The sequence below is a fragment of the Triticum aestivum genome, chromosome 3B (assembly GCF_018294505.1).
Source record: "Triticum aestivum cultivar Chinese Spring chromosome 3B, IWGSC CS RefSeq v2.1, whole genome shotgun sequence".
Taxonomy (NCBI): Eukaryota; Viridiplantae; Streptophyta; class Magnoliopsida; order Poales; family Poaceae; genus Triticum; species Triticum aestivum.
Genome location: NC_057801.1, coordinates 169,608,657 through 169,624,340, shown reverse-complemented (window position 1 = coordinate 169,624,340; position 15,684 = coordinate 169,608,657). Strand labels below are relative to the sequence as shown.

Sequence of the window (15,684 nt, the reverse complement as noted above, 5' to 3'; positions counted from 1 at the left end):
ACATAATACCGATATGATGGAAACTAGGGCGGCAAGAGTGGAACAAAACACCAGGCATAAGGCCGAGTCTTCCACCCTTTACCAAGTATATAGATGCATTAATTAAATAAGAGATATTGTGATATCCCAACATAATCATGTCCACCATGGAGCAATCTTCAACTTCACCTGCAACTAACAACACTATAAGAGGGGCTGAGCAAATCGGTAACATAGCCAAGCGATGGTTTGCTAGGAAGTGTGAAAAAGGTTAGAGGCTGACATGGCAAATTAGGAGGCTTGAAGAGCAAAAGATAGGTAACACAGCAAAGTGATAGAACGAAGCAGCTAGCATAGCAATGATAGTAGTGAGATCCAGTATAGCGGTCATCTTGCCTGAAATCCCGCTAGGAAGAAGAACGAGTCCATGAAGAAGACGAACGGATGAAGCCGAACCAAGCGTAGACGAACGAATCCTCACGATCGCAACGAAACAGGAACTATCGAGAAGAAGCACACAACATGGTAAACACACCACACATAAACATGACATGATGCACAACAAGCAAGATGCATGACAAAGCTAGATGAGGCTACTCATGGAAAGAGATGATGCATACAAGAACAACATATCAAAACAAGTTTAAATGAGGCCGAAACAACATATAACAATTCCGGTAAGTCCTCATATGCAAATTTCGAAATTGGTCCAGATCTGAATACTTTATGTTCAAGTTGTTAAACAGCAAGTTAAGATGCACCAAGATGATCTACACGAGATTCTAGTCAAGTTACATATAAAGTTCATTATATTTGGAGCTACGGCCTAGAAGATATGAGCAAAACAAGTTAAATATGGCATTGATGTAAAATGCATACAAATATCAAGCAAACACTTCAAAACAAGGATGCAACATGATAATATGAAACTACATGTAAAATCAAGCAAGTTTCATATAGAGCACACTCAAAACGGAGCAATGGTTCAACACACACTATACAAGTTATAGCAACAATCTGTCCAAAACAGCAACTAGCCATATTGCAAGCATCAAAACAACATGCTACAACACCCCAACATGAGAACAAAAGGCATGTACTTTATGTACATGTAAATCATAACAAAACATGAACACTGAGCTATCTCTAGAAATCACTAGAACATGCTCCAAAACACATGGCAAGATTGCATATAGTAACAGTTTCAGACTTTGCAGAAATAACATCAGGTTGCAATGTTTAGAGCTATCAAAAAACATGCTACAAAAACTTAACATGGCAAACAAAGGCATGGAATGAATCTACTAATCTCATATAACAAAAGTTCCTTACTGACCATGAGCCAAAAGGGCACAGAAAATATGATGGCACCCATGTAAACATAGCAAGTTTTGTTAACAGATTCATCAAACAGGGCATGGCAGGAACAACGATAAGTAGGCATGTTGGTGAGCTTGTACTACTCACCACAGAGCAATACATGGCATGACAAGGTAACCAACAGTAAGAATACATGTTTGTGAAGCTAATAATGGCAAGAGCAAGTTCATAGGGTGCATGGATAGCTAGCAAAGCTCATGGCAAAACTGAACTTAATGTTAACAAGCTGACAGCAACATTATTTAGCAACTTGAGAGCAAGATTACAACAATATACAGCAGGATATAAATGCCACCAGGGACATGGAAGGATAGATCATGATATGTATAACAAAACATCCTTAGTGAACATCTCCAGATTATGCATAGAATGACTTGTAGCAGCAGGTTTACATAGCATCATGATGTAACAGATTCAGCCTAGCAAAACAGCAACAACAAGTACCCTACTTAACAAGCTTGATGCACTCACTAAAATACTCACAAAAATACATGGATGGCACCCCTGTAAAGATGGCATGATTTAGTTCAAAACACATGTAGAGCTCATGCTCATAGGATGCACACATCAAATGCAACAAAAATGACAAATCACCAAGTTATAACAGTTTCAGCAGATTATCATCATATAGCACTCTTGCAACGATGATTCGGGCATTAAGATGATCTCAAACAAGCATGGAACAATGGAATGAAATGTAGAGCATCTCTCAGTGAACATTTTTATATATAATGCACGCAAAACGGAGCAGTACGCCAGGAGATATGATGCGATGAACAGTGCCACATAATGTGAGAATTTCGGGACTTAGAGAAAAACAGAGGAGGGAAAGTCAACCTCGTTTTGGATCTGGATCGGGCGCACAGAAATCGAGGTAGGGCTGGGCTCGCCGGAGACGGGCGGCGCGGCAGCCGGAGCGACGAGGTCGGGGCGAGGCACCGGCTGGACGGGACCGCGGGGACGTGGGCTGGGCACGGAGCCCACCGGCTTGGGCGCGGGGCGCGCCGGGTCGGGCGGCGGCGGCGTGCCGCGGCGGCCGGCGGCGATGGACGGCGACGCGGGGAGGCGCCCGCGAGACGGCGCGGCTGGACGAGGAGGGGCGGCGGCGCGCGCCGGAGCTAGGCGCCCGGGCGACGGCGGCGGGGTCGGCGCCGGAGCACACCGGCGGCGGGGACGGGTGCTGGAGCGCTGGGCGGAGGAGGTCGAGTGGCGGCGGCGCTCGCGGGCCGGGGCGCGGCCCAGATCGGGCCCGGGGCGGGCCGGCCTCGAGCCCCGACGGGCCTGGCGGCGGGGCGCAGCGGCTGGTGGCGGGGAGCGCCACATGGCGGCTTCCCGTTGGCTCGGGCGCGGCGGCGGATGCGTCCGGCCGGGGTTGGACATGTCCGGCGCGGCGTGGAGGGAAAAAATCTAGGGTTAGGGGTGTTTTGATCCGGAATTTGAACGAGGAGCACATATTTATAGGTAGAGGGAGCTAGGAGACTCCAAATGAGGTGTGGTTTTCGCCCACACGATCATGATCGAACGGCGGAGAGCATGGATGGGGTTTGGTTGGGGTTTGGGCCACTTTGGAGGGGTGTTGGGATGCACACAAAAGAGGCCTTTTATGGTTCCCCGGTTAACCGTTGGAGTATCAAACGGACTCCAAATGACACGAAACTTGACAGGCGGTCTACCGGTGGTATACCAAGGCCACTTGGCAAGCCTCGGTCCATTCCGAGAACATTTAACACCCGCTCACGACAAGAGACAAAAGGGGGACGCCGGATGACATAGGAGTGCCGGATAGCAAAACGGACAACGGGGACAATGCTCGGATGGAAGAAACGAACACGTATGCAAAATGAAATGCACACGATGACATGACAAAATGCAACATGCAAGCAAATGACATGGCAATGACGACGAATAACTGGCAGACACCTGGTGCATCGAATCCGGGGCGTTATACTACAGGTCCATAGCTAGTAGCTAGATGGCTTCTTCTCTCTCTTTGATTCTTGATACCATGTTCTCCTCGATGTCTTGGAGATCTATTCGATGTAATACTTTTTTGCGGTGTGTTTGCCGAGATCCGATGAATTGTGTATTTATGGTCAGCTTATCTATGAATATTATTTGAATCTTCTCTGAATTCTTATATGCATAATTTGATAGCTTTGTAATTCTCTTTGAACTATCGGTTTGGTTTGGCCAACTAGATTGGTTTTTCTTGCAATGGGAGAAGTGCTTAGCTTTGGGTTCAATCTTGCGGTGTCCTTTCCCAGCGACAGTAGGGGCAGCAAGGCATGTATTGTATTGTTACCATCGATAATAAAAAGATGGGGTTTTCATCATATTGCTTGAGTTAATTCCTCTACATCATGTCATCTTACTTAATGCGTTACTCCATTCTTTATGAACTTAATACTCTAGATGCATGCTGGATAGCGGTCGATGTGTGGAGTAATACTAATATATGCAGAATCGTTTCGGTCTACTTGACACAGACGTGATGCCTATATTCATGATCATTGCCTTAGATATCGTCATAACTTTGCGCTTTTCTATCAATTGTTCGACAGTAATTTGATCACCCACCATATTATTTTCTATCTTGAGAGAAGCCTCTAGTGAAACCTATGGCCCATGGGTCTATTTTCCATCATATAAGTTTCCGATCTACAATTTTAGTTTCCGATCTACTATTCTTGCAATATTTTACTTTCCGATCTATAAACCAAAAATACCAAGAATATTTACTTTATCGTTTATCTATCTCTATCATATATCACTTTTGCAAGTAACTGTGAAGGGATTGACAACCCCTTTATCACGTTTGGTGCAAGTTTGTTTGATTGTTTGTGCAGGTATTCAGTGATTTGTGTGTTGTCTCCTATTGGATTGATACCTTGGTTCTCAACTGAGGGGAATACTTATATCTACTTTGCTGCATCACCCTTTCCTCTTCAAAAGGAAAAACTAGTGCAAGCTCAAGTAGCAGCAAGAATTTCTGGCGCCGTTGTCGGGGAGATCTACGCCAAGTCAAGACATACCAAATACCCATCAGACTCTCATCACTACTGGAATCTGGCACTTTGCCATCTGCCATGGCAGATGACAAAGGCATGGTCAGCGGATGGCAAAGGCTTTGCCATCTGCCAGCAGATGGCAAATAGTTTGTCTGAAACCCTGCCGGTAAAGGCTTCTTTGCCATCTGCTGGCTGATGGCAAAGAGCCCGTGGCTTTGCCATCAGCTAGCAGATGGCAAAGCCTCTTAACGGGGTTAGCCACGTTAGAAGGCTAACGACATACTTTGTCGTCTGCCAGCAGATGGCAAAGGCTGCAGGCTCTTCGTCTGCGAACAGATGGCAAAGGCTGCATGCTTTGCCATCTGCCAGCACATGGCAAAGAGCTTTGCCATCTGCCAGCAGATGGCAAAGAGCCCAAATAGGCCAGCCCAAATTTTACATGTAGATGACACGTGGCCTCTTTGCCATCTGCCAGCTAATGGCAAAGCTCTTTGCCATCTGCTGGCAGATGGCAAAGTGACTATATTGCCCCATTTAATTTTATTTTTTCTTATATCAATTCATTTTCACCTTCCAATGAAATCAGATAGCAATATAAGGGCATGAACAGATCTAAAGAACACAAACCACAAGCATAGACTCGGAGAAGACCAGGCACGACCACTGTGACGTCACTTCCCTTAATAATTATATCCTTACACTATACACGTTTCACAACTATAATTTGAACACCTGCTTGCCATAAATAAATATATGTTTACACTATACACAAGTGAATCATGTTGTGTCATTTACATGACGGGTAAATTAAATGAACATGTCTTGATTAGGTATGACATACTTTGGACAAGGAAGAGACCTGCAGATAAATAACACAATTAAACAAACAAGTACTGAAATATAAGTGTTCCGCATTAAGCTTGCTATTAAGGAAAATATCAGGAGATGGCTTGCTAGCTTTCACCTCTAGATCACCCCCATGGCAACTTGATACATCAGAGCAAGAAAACATTCCCCAACGGTTACAAACCTTCGGTGCAAAATGACATTCATGGGATCTGAAGACATCACTAAGAAATATCAGGTTCTATATGAGTCTGCCTTATTAAAGAACAGAGAGCAATGAAGAAAAGTGCAGTACATTAAATCAAGGCCAAATGATACATTGCATGCATCAGCGAGCAGAAAAATAAATGGTGTCTAATATTATATTTTCCCCTTCCAATAGAGAGACTCCTTCTATATGTTTTCCCCTTCCTGCCCTGTGTGTGTTTTCTTTGCGCGAAAGTTCCTGTTTCAGTCAGAGAGGTAGAACAATCAGAAAATGAGAAGGTCTTTCACTTCCTTACAGAATGAAATTTCTGTCTTGCAAGTTTACAAAGTCATCAAGTTAAGCACTTACCATAAAATTACCTGACTCAGAAAGCTGATATCACTCATACAAAAAACATGTTATACAATATTGAGTTTTGACATAGCTATCAAATCTGAACTGAACTTCACAGAATTCAAAAGTTGTATAGCTGACAATGGGCCGTAGATGATAATTTTTCTGAGAATATATATGCTAGTTAGGCAATCCTAAGAAGAGTTGGTAAATATCAAGAGGCATATGCATACAACCGTACTACCGTAAAAGGAAATAGGGAAGAACTCACCCGATCAGAGCCAAGAGAACAATGAGAACATCCAGCTTACATGCAACACCATCGGTGGTAAAACTGCTGCTGTCCCTAAACTGAAGAAAATATCAAAGAAATTAAACCATCATTACCAATGAGTGGATTTGTAAGAAAACCAACAACATGAAGATCCTTGATGTATTAGTAATTAATAGGACTAGTCGTCAACCCGTGCATCCGCACACTAAAGCATTTATTTGATAAACCATATTTAGAGATATAAAATATAAAAGTACTACATTTACCCACTTGTTTTATTGGAAACATGCAAATTTATGATTGCTTATATAGGGAAAGAAAATTGTTTATTTTTTCCATGATTAATGCTAACAAATACAAATTCAGATGTACACGAAATCATAAAAAGTGATGTTGCAATAACTTAAACACTTTTGATGACATCTCATTTTTGGTGCATTTACCTGAGTTTTTCCTTGCTTCTTTACTTCAAAAATAAAGCATGTGTGTAAAAACCTGATAGAATTGATGCCCATATGTATCTTATTTGTGAGCTTGAACGACTGAAAATCTTGAAGAGAATACAAACTTTGAAAATTATAGAAACTACAGGTAATTATTGTATTTGTTATTCATAGATCTCATCTTCCATTTATGCCACTACCAAGATCGGTTCTTCATATATGAGCTTTGAGATCCAATTATTCGTTACTTGGTGCCCTGCATAATAAGTAAGAAGGTAGTCAAACGCGTCTCAGCTGACATATTAAAATAGAAAATGATTTGTTTCTTATGGCAGCTAATGCGTGTGCCATCTAGTAACAGGTCCAAAAATATATCGTAAGAGGCCACACAATGGCAGCATCACCAGTTCCTTTTTTGTAGTTTAAAGGCAACCTCAGATTTCACTGTGGAATAGGAAAACCACGTTCCTAAGAAAATTACCAGGTGATTCCACATGCATAAGAAACGTTCTTCATTAATTTATTCACCATCCGAAACCGTACTGAAGCAAAGTTTTGTACAAAACATCCAGTCATCAATTATTCAAGATGTACTAAGACAACTCATTATAAGTTTATAACCAGCTGTCTATGTACAATTCTGATCTCTATGAAAAGTTCAAACAATTAGTTTAAGATTAGGCAGTAAGACTGCTGTTCATTAACTAAAATATTCAGAGATGGATCTTCACAAAAGACAATTATTTTCGAAACCAAATATGAAAGTGTGATCTAGGAAAAGAATTTACTTTGTAACAGAATAGTACCACACTATTAGAAAAGGGCAATGGGTAAAAAAATAACATGACAGAAGAAGTGCCAACCTACTGTTCTATCAGTACAACAAAGCCGTAATACGGAAACTAAAAGGACACTTAATTAGGAGCTCCTAGCTCAAGAATAGCTAATAGCATCATCCTCCCTTTTTCAAGCTAACCTAATTATACATCATCATAACAAATATTTGAAAAGGGAAACATTATTAAAATGACCATAAAACAGCATGATAAATGTCCATAAATACAAACTACAAAGAGCAGGTTAGTAATATAGCACACAATAATTTGAACTAACTCAATCATTGCAGGTCTGTACGTGCAAACTTAACATGAAATACCATAGCTTTTCTTGTGTGTGAGTTTCTCCTTCCAGCACACAGAAATTGCGATATACTTTGTTCGTATTGGTCATCAGAATGAGAATATGAATCTTTTGAAGTGATTTTTCATTGCAGTAAGGATACTGTCATAACAATCTGATGGCTTGTTAGAGTTTTGACGACATACGATTTCCTAGATTTAACCTACAAAAAAATGATCTATAAGTTACACTGTAGCCATTTTTATTTCAGTAAATTTTAATTAGATAAATGTCATAATATAGAGCATCTACAAACAGAGATTGCATATAATGTCACACGGGCTTGCTATTACCTTGTTAAATCTATCTATATGTTTGCGTCAAACCAAAATCAAGTGAATCATTATAAATCATTGTTCCAAGAAAATAATAAGCTAAGCGCACATCTTCAACCAGGGAGTTCTGTTCAAGCTCGGCGCATAAAGAAATTTAGTGCTACATCCACATGAGCTGTGAAATTCTTTGTGCAAATCTATTTCTGTTTCACCACATTGTTGCACTGAAAGTATTGGATTACCTGAATAGATCGATCCAGTTCATCTGCGCATGTGATGACAACTGTATTTGACGAAAAGCAAGTAGAAAGTAAGATAAAGGAAAGCTAGACAAATTCGCAGTTAATTATTTAACTTCAAATATATCTTATTTGTTACAATATTTAGGAAACTAATCCAAGGATCGCAGCCTATCTGTAGTAAACAAGAAACCAAATATCTAGTTTTTGTTTATTCCTTCGGTTTGAAGCACCAGAATCATACATCCTTCCCGGATGCATGATTCCTTCTGTTTAATAAGACAAACATAATCTGAATCAATTCAAACTCTGAGAATTGTAGCTATAAGAAAATAGAAAAGGACTTCACCCAGATGTAAGATTTTGAATTTTTCGTTTAACAAAAAAGTAGCCTACTGCCTACTGCCTACACTAACGAAATAAAGTAGGGCTTGGACGCTTTATCTACAAGAACCATGGCCTGACAAGAACTTACCCTAGGAAGGGATGATGTGCGCTAGTGCTAGTTCATTCGTTGGCTCCAACCTACAAGTTTCAGGTAAAAAGAGCACAGGTAAAAGGCTATTTCAAACAGCACAGGTTGGGGCATGAGGTTCAGGCGTGACGCTGGGGCTCGGGAACTCACTCGTACGGCGACTTGGGGGTTGGCGACTCCATGGATGCTTCAGCAGCCGCAGCAGCGCGAGCCAACAGCCGGGAGCCTGCTCCCCTCCGCCGCGGGCCACTGCCGTGCCGCGCAGCTCCAGTCGCCGCGGGCCGCGGCGCCCGCCTCCCGCCGCCTTGGGCCCGCCGCGTCGCGCCCGCCGCGTCGCGCCCAGCGGCGCGAGCGAGCGAACAGCCGTGAGCCGCGGCGCCCGCCTCCCGCTGCCTTGGGCCCCGCCGCGTCGCCCGCGCCTCCAGCCGCCGCTCGCTAGGGTTGCTGTGCGTGAGTCGGGGTGGAGAATGGATAAGATGTGTGTGTGCTAGCTGAGGGGGTGTGTCAATTGAATACGGATGGATGTGGGACCCTAGGGAAATAACCCCATAGTTTTTCTTTATCTAGAAAAAATAACCCATCTCTTTGCCATCTGCCAGCAGATGGCAAAGAATCTTTGCCGTCTGCTGGCAGATAGCAAAGAGGTGGGGCTAGTACGCCGTTACACTCTTGACGGCCACAGGATTTGCCAATCTCTTTGCCATCTGCTGGCAGATGGCAAAGATTATTTGCCATCCACTAGCAGATGGCAAAGAATTGGCTGATGGGAACCATGTTATTTGCCGTCTGTCAGTTCTTTGCCATCTGTTTTTTATAAGCAGATGGCAAAGACGTTCTTTGCCATCAGCTGGCAGATGGCAAAGAGCTGGCTGATGGCAAATTCCCAGTTTCCAGTAGTGCATCTCTTGCATTACATTATTCGCCATTCGCCTCTCGTTTTTCTCTCCCCCACTTCTAAAATTATTTTCAAAAGGATTTGCCTTTTCTTCGCCTTCTTTCGTTCATCTTTTCGTTTGCCTCTATGTCTTACTTGGTTTGTTTGCTCGTTTTGCTTGGTATAATTGTGTGTTTATTGAAAATCAGAAGCAAAGAGTTTATGGATCCTCAGCCACTTGCTAATCTTTTTAAAGAATCCAATTATGATTAACCAATTTCTAGTGAGTTAAGTGCACTAGATTAAATTTTTGAGGTTTTGCTTGAAATTCGTGAATCTGAAAATTGTGATGAAGTGTTAAAAGAAGAAATTTATAAAGTGATTCACGATAGCTCCTTCAATGAAAAGCATGATTGTAATGATGCTATTGCAAATTCTATTAATGTCAATTGTGTTAATGATATGAAAACCCTTAAGCTTGGGGATGCTAATTTTGCTATGTCCACTATTTGTTGCAATGATCATGATTGGAGTGATTCTTCTTATGATCTTGAAAATTTATTTAAGCCTCAGGATGGATATAAGATTTATAATAATGGTTGCAATAATATTGAAAGTGGCTTTGGAAGAGTGTCAACTTTAGATCCCACGTATTTGGAGCATGTTCAATCTTATGAATTGTTTGATAAAAGTGGGTTTGGAGAGGTCATGACTTTAGTTAATGTTAATCCCACTATTTTGGAAGAGTGTCAACTTCGCATGCATGTGGATCGTGTTGAGAATATGTTATGTGATAGCTATATTGTTGAATTTTCTTATGATCCCACATTTAATTATTATGAGAGAGGAAAATATGGTTATAGAAATTTTCATGTTACTAAATTACCTCTCTTCATGTTGAGATTGCTATCGTCTCTTTCTTCTTCCTTGCATATGCTAGTTTTTGCTTGTCTTGATAATTTGTTTGCTTAAAAAATGCCTATGCATAGGAAGTATGTTAGACTTAGAAGTGTTTGTCACGTGCTATATGATGCTCTCTTTGTGCTTCAATTCTTGTCTTTCATGTGAACATCAGGGAAATCCCAATGCCTAGCTAAGGGCGCTAAACAATAGCGCTTGTTGGGAGGCAAGCCAATTTTAATTTTGTTCTTTGCTTTTTGTTCCTTTTTTGCTTTGAATAATTCATCTAGACTCTGGTTAGATGTGGTTTTGTGTTTTAGTTAGTGTTTGTGCCAAGTAAGACCTTTGGGATAGCTTACGGTGATAGTTGTTTTGCGCTCAGTAAATAATTTTCTGAATTTTATTGAAACGTGATTTTGATCTGATTATTTTTACTCTAGATTGGTACACAAATTTCCTAGGTTGTCCTAATTTTTGAGAAGTTTTGGAGTTACAAAAGTATTCTAGAGTTACATATTGTTACAGACTGTTCTGTTTTTGACACATTCTGTTTTCTATGTGTTGTTTGCTTATTTTAATGAATTTATGGGTAGTATCGGGGGTATGAACCATGGAAAAGTTGGAATACAGTAGATATTACACCAATATAAATAAAGAATAAGTTCACAACATTACCATAAAGTGGTGATTTATTTTCTTATACTAACGGAGCTTATGAGATTTTATGTTGAGCTTTGTGTTGTGAAGTTTTCAAGTCTTGGGTAAGGATTTGATGTACTATGGAATAAGGAGTGACAAGAGCCTAAGCTTGGGGATGCCCAAGGCACCCCAAGTTAATATTCAAGGACAACCAAGAGCTTAAGCTCGGGGATGCCCCGAAAGGCATCCCCTCTTTCGTCTTCGTCTATCGGTAACTTTACTTGAGGCTATATTTTTATTCATCACATGATATGTGTTTTGCTTGGAGCATCTTGTATGATTTGAGTCTTTGTTTTTTAGTTTGCCACAATCATACTTTCTCTACACATCTTTTGAGAGGGACATCATGAATCGTGATTTATTAGAATACTCTATGTGCTTCACTTATATCTTTTGAGCTATGCAATATTGCTCTAGTGCTTCACTTATATCTTTTTAGAGCACGGCAGTGGTTTCATTTTATAGAAATTGATGAACTCTCATGCTTCACTTATATTATTTTGAGAGTATCTAAACATCATGGTAATTTGCTTTGATTATAAATTTAGTCCTAATATGATGGGCATCCAAGAGGGATATAATAAAAATATTAATATAAGATGCATTGAATACTATGAGAAGTTTGATTCTTTATGATTGTTTTGAGATATGAAGATGGTGAGATTAGAGTCATGCTAGTGAGTAGTTGTGAATTTGAGAGATACTTGTGTTAAAGTTTGTGATCCCGTAGCATTCACGTATGGTGAACCGTTATGTGATGAAGTCAAAGCATGATTTATTTTTTGATTGTCTTCCTTATGAGTGGCGGTCGGGGACGAGCAATGGTATTTTCCTACCAATCTATCCCCTTAGGAGCATGTGCGTAGTACTTAGTTTCAATAACTAATAGATTTTTGCAATAAGTAGGTGAGTTTTTTATGACTAATGTCGAGTCCAAGGATTATACGCACTCTCACCCTTCCACCATTGCTAGCATCTCTTGTGCCGCGCAACTCTCGCCGGTACCATACACCCACCATATACCTTCCTCAAAACAGCCACCATACCTAACTATTATGGCATGTCCATAGCCATTCTGAGATATATTGCCATGCAACTTTCCACCGTTCCGTTTATTATGACACACTTCATCATTGTCATATTGCTTTGCGTGATCATGTGGTTGACATCGTATTTTTGGCAAAGCCACCTTTCATAATTCTTTCATACATGTCACTCTTGATTCATTGCACATCCCGGTACACCGCTGGAGGCATTCATATAGAGTCATATTTTGTTCTAAGTATCGAGTTGTAACTCTTGAGTTGTAAGTAAATAAAAGTGTGATGATCATCATTATTAGAGCATTGTCCTAGTGAGGAAAGGATGATGGAGACTATGATTCCCCCACAAGTTGGGATGAGACTCCGGACGAAAAAAAGAGGCCAAAATAAATAAATGAGAAAGGCCCAAATAAAAAAAAGAGAAAAATAAATGAGAGAAAAAGGGATAAGGGGCAATGTTACTATCCTTTTTCCACACTTGTGCTTCAAAATAGCACCATGATCTTCATGATAGAGAGTCTCCTATAATATCACTTTCATATACTGGTGGGAATTTTTCATTATAGAACTTGGCTTGTATATTCCAATGATGGGCTTCCTCAAATTGCCCTAGGTCTTCGTGAGCAAGGAAGTTGGATGCACACCCACTTAGTTTCTTTTTGAGCTTTCATAAACTTATAGCTCTAGTGCATCCGTTGCATGGCAATCCCTACTCACTCACATTCATATCTATTGATGGGCATCTCCATAGCCCGTTGATACGCCTAGTTGATGTGAGACTATCTCCCTCTTTTTGTCTTCTCCACAACCACCATATTCTATTCCACCTATAGTGCTATATCCATGGCTCACACGCTCATGTATTGTGTGAAAGTTTAAAAAGTTTGAGAACATCAAAAGTATGAAAAAATTTCATGGCTCGTCATCGAGGTTGTGCAGGATTTAAATATTTTGTGTGATGAAGATGGAGCATAGCCAGACTATATGATTTGTAGGGATAGCTTTCTTTGGTCATGTTATTTTGAGAAGACATAATTGCTTGATTAGTATGCTTGAAGTATCATGGTTTTTATGTCAATATTAAACTTTTGGTTTGAATCTTACGAATCTGAACATTAATGCCACAATAAAGGAAATTACATGGATAAATATGTTAGGTAGCATTTGATGTCTACTATGCAACCTTCTTCTTGTAGACTCGTGTTGGGCCTCCAAGCGCAGAGTTCTGTAGGACAGTAGCAAATTTCCCTCAAGTGGATGACCTAAGGTTTATCAACCCGTGGGAGGCGTAGGATGAAGATGGTCTCTCTCAAACAACCCTGCAACCAAATAACAAAGAGTCTCTTGTGTCCCCAACACACCCAATACAATGGTAAATTGTATAGATGCACTAGTTCGGCGAAGAGATGGTGATACGAGTGCAATATGGATGGTAGATATAGATTATTGTAATATGAAATTATAAAAACAGCAAGGTAGCAAGTAGTAAAAGTGAGAGAAAACGGTATTGCAATGCTTCAAAACAAGGCCTAGGGTTCATACTTTCACTAGTGCAAGTTCTCTCAAGAATGATAATATAATTGGATCATATAACAATCCCTCAATGTGCAAGAAAGAGTCACTCCAAAGTCACTAATAGTAGAGAACAAATGAAGAGATTATTGTAGGGTATGAAACCACCTCAAAGTTATTCTTTCCGATCAATCCATTGGGCTATTCCTGTAAGTGTCGCAAACAACCCTAGAGTTCGTAGTAAAATAACACCTTAAGACACACATAAACCAGAACCCTAATGTCACCTAGATACTCCAATGTCACCTCAAGTATCCCGGGTTTGATTATACGATGAGCATCACACAATCTCAAATTCATCTATTCAAACCAACACAAAGAACTACATACAATGCCCCAAAGTTTCTACCAGAGAGTCAAGACGAAAACGTGTGCCAACCTCGATGCATAGATTCCCAAGGTCATGTAACCCGCAAGTTGATCACCAAAACATACATCAAGTGAATCAATATAATACCCCACTGTCACCATGGGTATCCCACGCAAGATATACATCAATTATTCTCAAATCCTTAAAGACTCAATCCGATAATATAACTTCAAAGGGAAAATTGAATCCATTACAAGAAGGTAGAGGGGGAGAAACATCATAAGATCCAACTATAATAGCAAAGCTCGCGGTACATCAAGATCGTGCCATATCAAGAACACGAGAGAGAGAGAGAGAGAGAGAGAGAGAGAGAGAGAGAGAGATCTAACACATAGCTACTGGTACATACCCTCATCCCCGAGGGTGAACTACTCCCTCCTTGTCATGGAGAGCGCCGGGATGATGAAGATGGCCACCGGTGATGGATCCCCCTCCGGCAGGGTGCCGGAACAGGGTCCCGATTGGTTTTTGGTGGCTACAGAGGCTTGCGGCGGCGGAACTCCCGATTTAGGTTTTGTTCTGGAATTTTAGGGATATATAAGGGGTTTTGGTGTCGGGGACAAGTTAGGGGGTCCACGAGGCAACCACGAGGTAGGGGGGCGCGCCCTCCACCCTTGTTGTGGCCTCGGGACTCTTCTGGTCCATCTTTGATGCTCCGTGGGCTTCTTCTGGTCCAAAAATAACCTTCGTAAATTTTCAGGTCAATTGGACTCCGTTTGGCATTCCTTTTCCGCGAAACTCAAAACAAGGAAAAAATAGAAACTGGCACTAGGCTCCAGGTTAATAGGTTAGTCCCAAAAATCATATAAAATAGCATAGAAATGCATATAAAACATATAAGATGGATAATATAATAGCATTGAACAATAAAAAATTATAGATACGTTGGAGACGTATCAAGCATCCCCAAGCTTAATTCTTGCTCTTCCTCGAGTAGGTAAATGATAAAAACAGATTTTTTGATGTGGAATGCTACCTAACATATTTATCAATGTAATCTTATTTATGTGGCAAGAATATTCAGATCCATAAGATTCAAAACAAAAGTTTAATATTGACACAAAAGCAATAATACTTCAAGCATACTAATAAAGCAATCACGTCTTCTCAAAATAACATGGCCAAAGCAAGCTATCCCTACAAAATCATATAGTCTGGCTATGCTCCATCTTCATCACACAAAATATTAAAATCATGCAAAACCCCGATGACAAGCCAAGCAATTGTTTCATACTTTAGTTGTTCTCAAACTTTTTCAATTTTCACGCAATACATGAGCGTGAGCCATGGATATAGCACTATGGATGGAATAGAATATGATGGTTGTGGAGAAGACAAAAATAAGGAGATAGTCTCACATCAACTAGGCGTATCAACGGGCCATGGAGGTGCCCATCAATAGATATCAATGTGAGTGAGTAGGGATTTCCATGCAACGGATGCACTAGAGCTATAAGTGTATGAAAGCTCAAAAAGAAACTAAGTGGGTGTGCATCCAACTCACTTGCTCACAAAGACCTAGGGCAATTTGAGGAAGCCCATCATTGGAATATACATGCGAAGTTCTATAATGAAAAATTCCCACTA

General features: G+C 40.7%; 1 long non-coding RNA gene across 10 annotated transcripts; it reads right to left on the bottom strand.

Annotated features, from left to right (window-relative positions):
• Nucleotides 1–5,014: 5,014 nt before the first annotated feature.
• LOC123069195 (uncharacterized) lies at nt 5,015–9,119 on the bottom strand. 10 transcript variants are annotated; one of them, XR_006432354.1, is made up of 8 exons: nt 8,790–9,118; nt 8,640–8,689; nt 8,168–8,208; nt 6,472–7,813; nt 6,026–6,105; nt 5,509–5,919; nt 5,332–5,425; nt 5,015–5,226 (listed from the first exon to the last, which is right to left on the bottom strand). It is a non-coding gene; the product is annotated as an uncharacterized lncRNA (long non-coding RNA). The 10 variants fall into 10 exon arrangements; XR_006432350.1 differs by having other exon boundaries at nt 5,332–5,437; nt 5,509–5,658; nt 8,790–9,117; XR_006432345.1 differs by having other exon boundaries at nt 5,509–5,658; nt 8,790–9,116.
• Nucleotides 9,120–15,684: the final 6,565 nt, after the last annotated feature.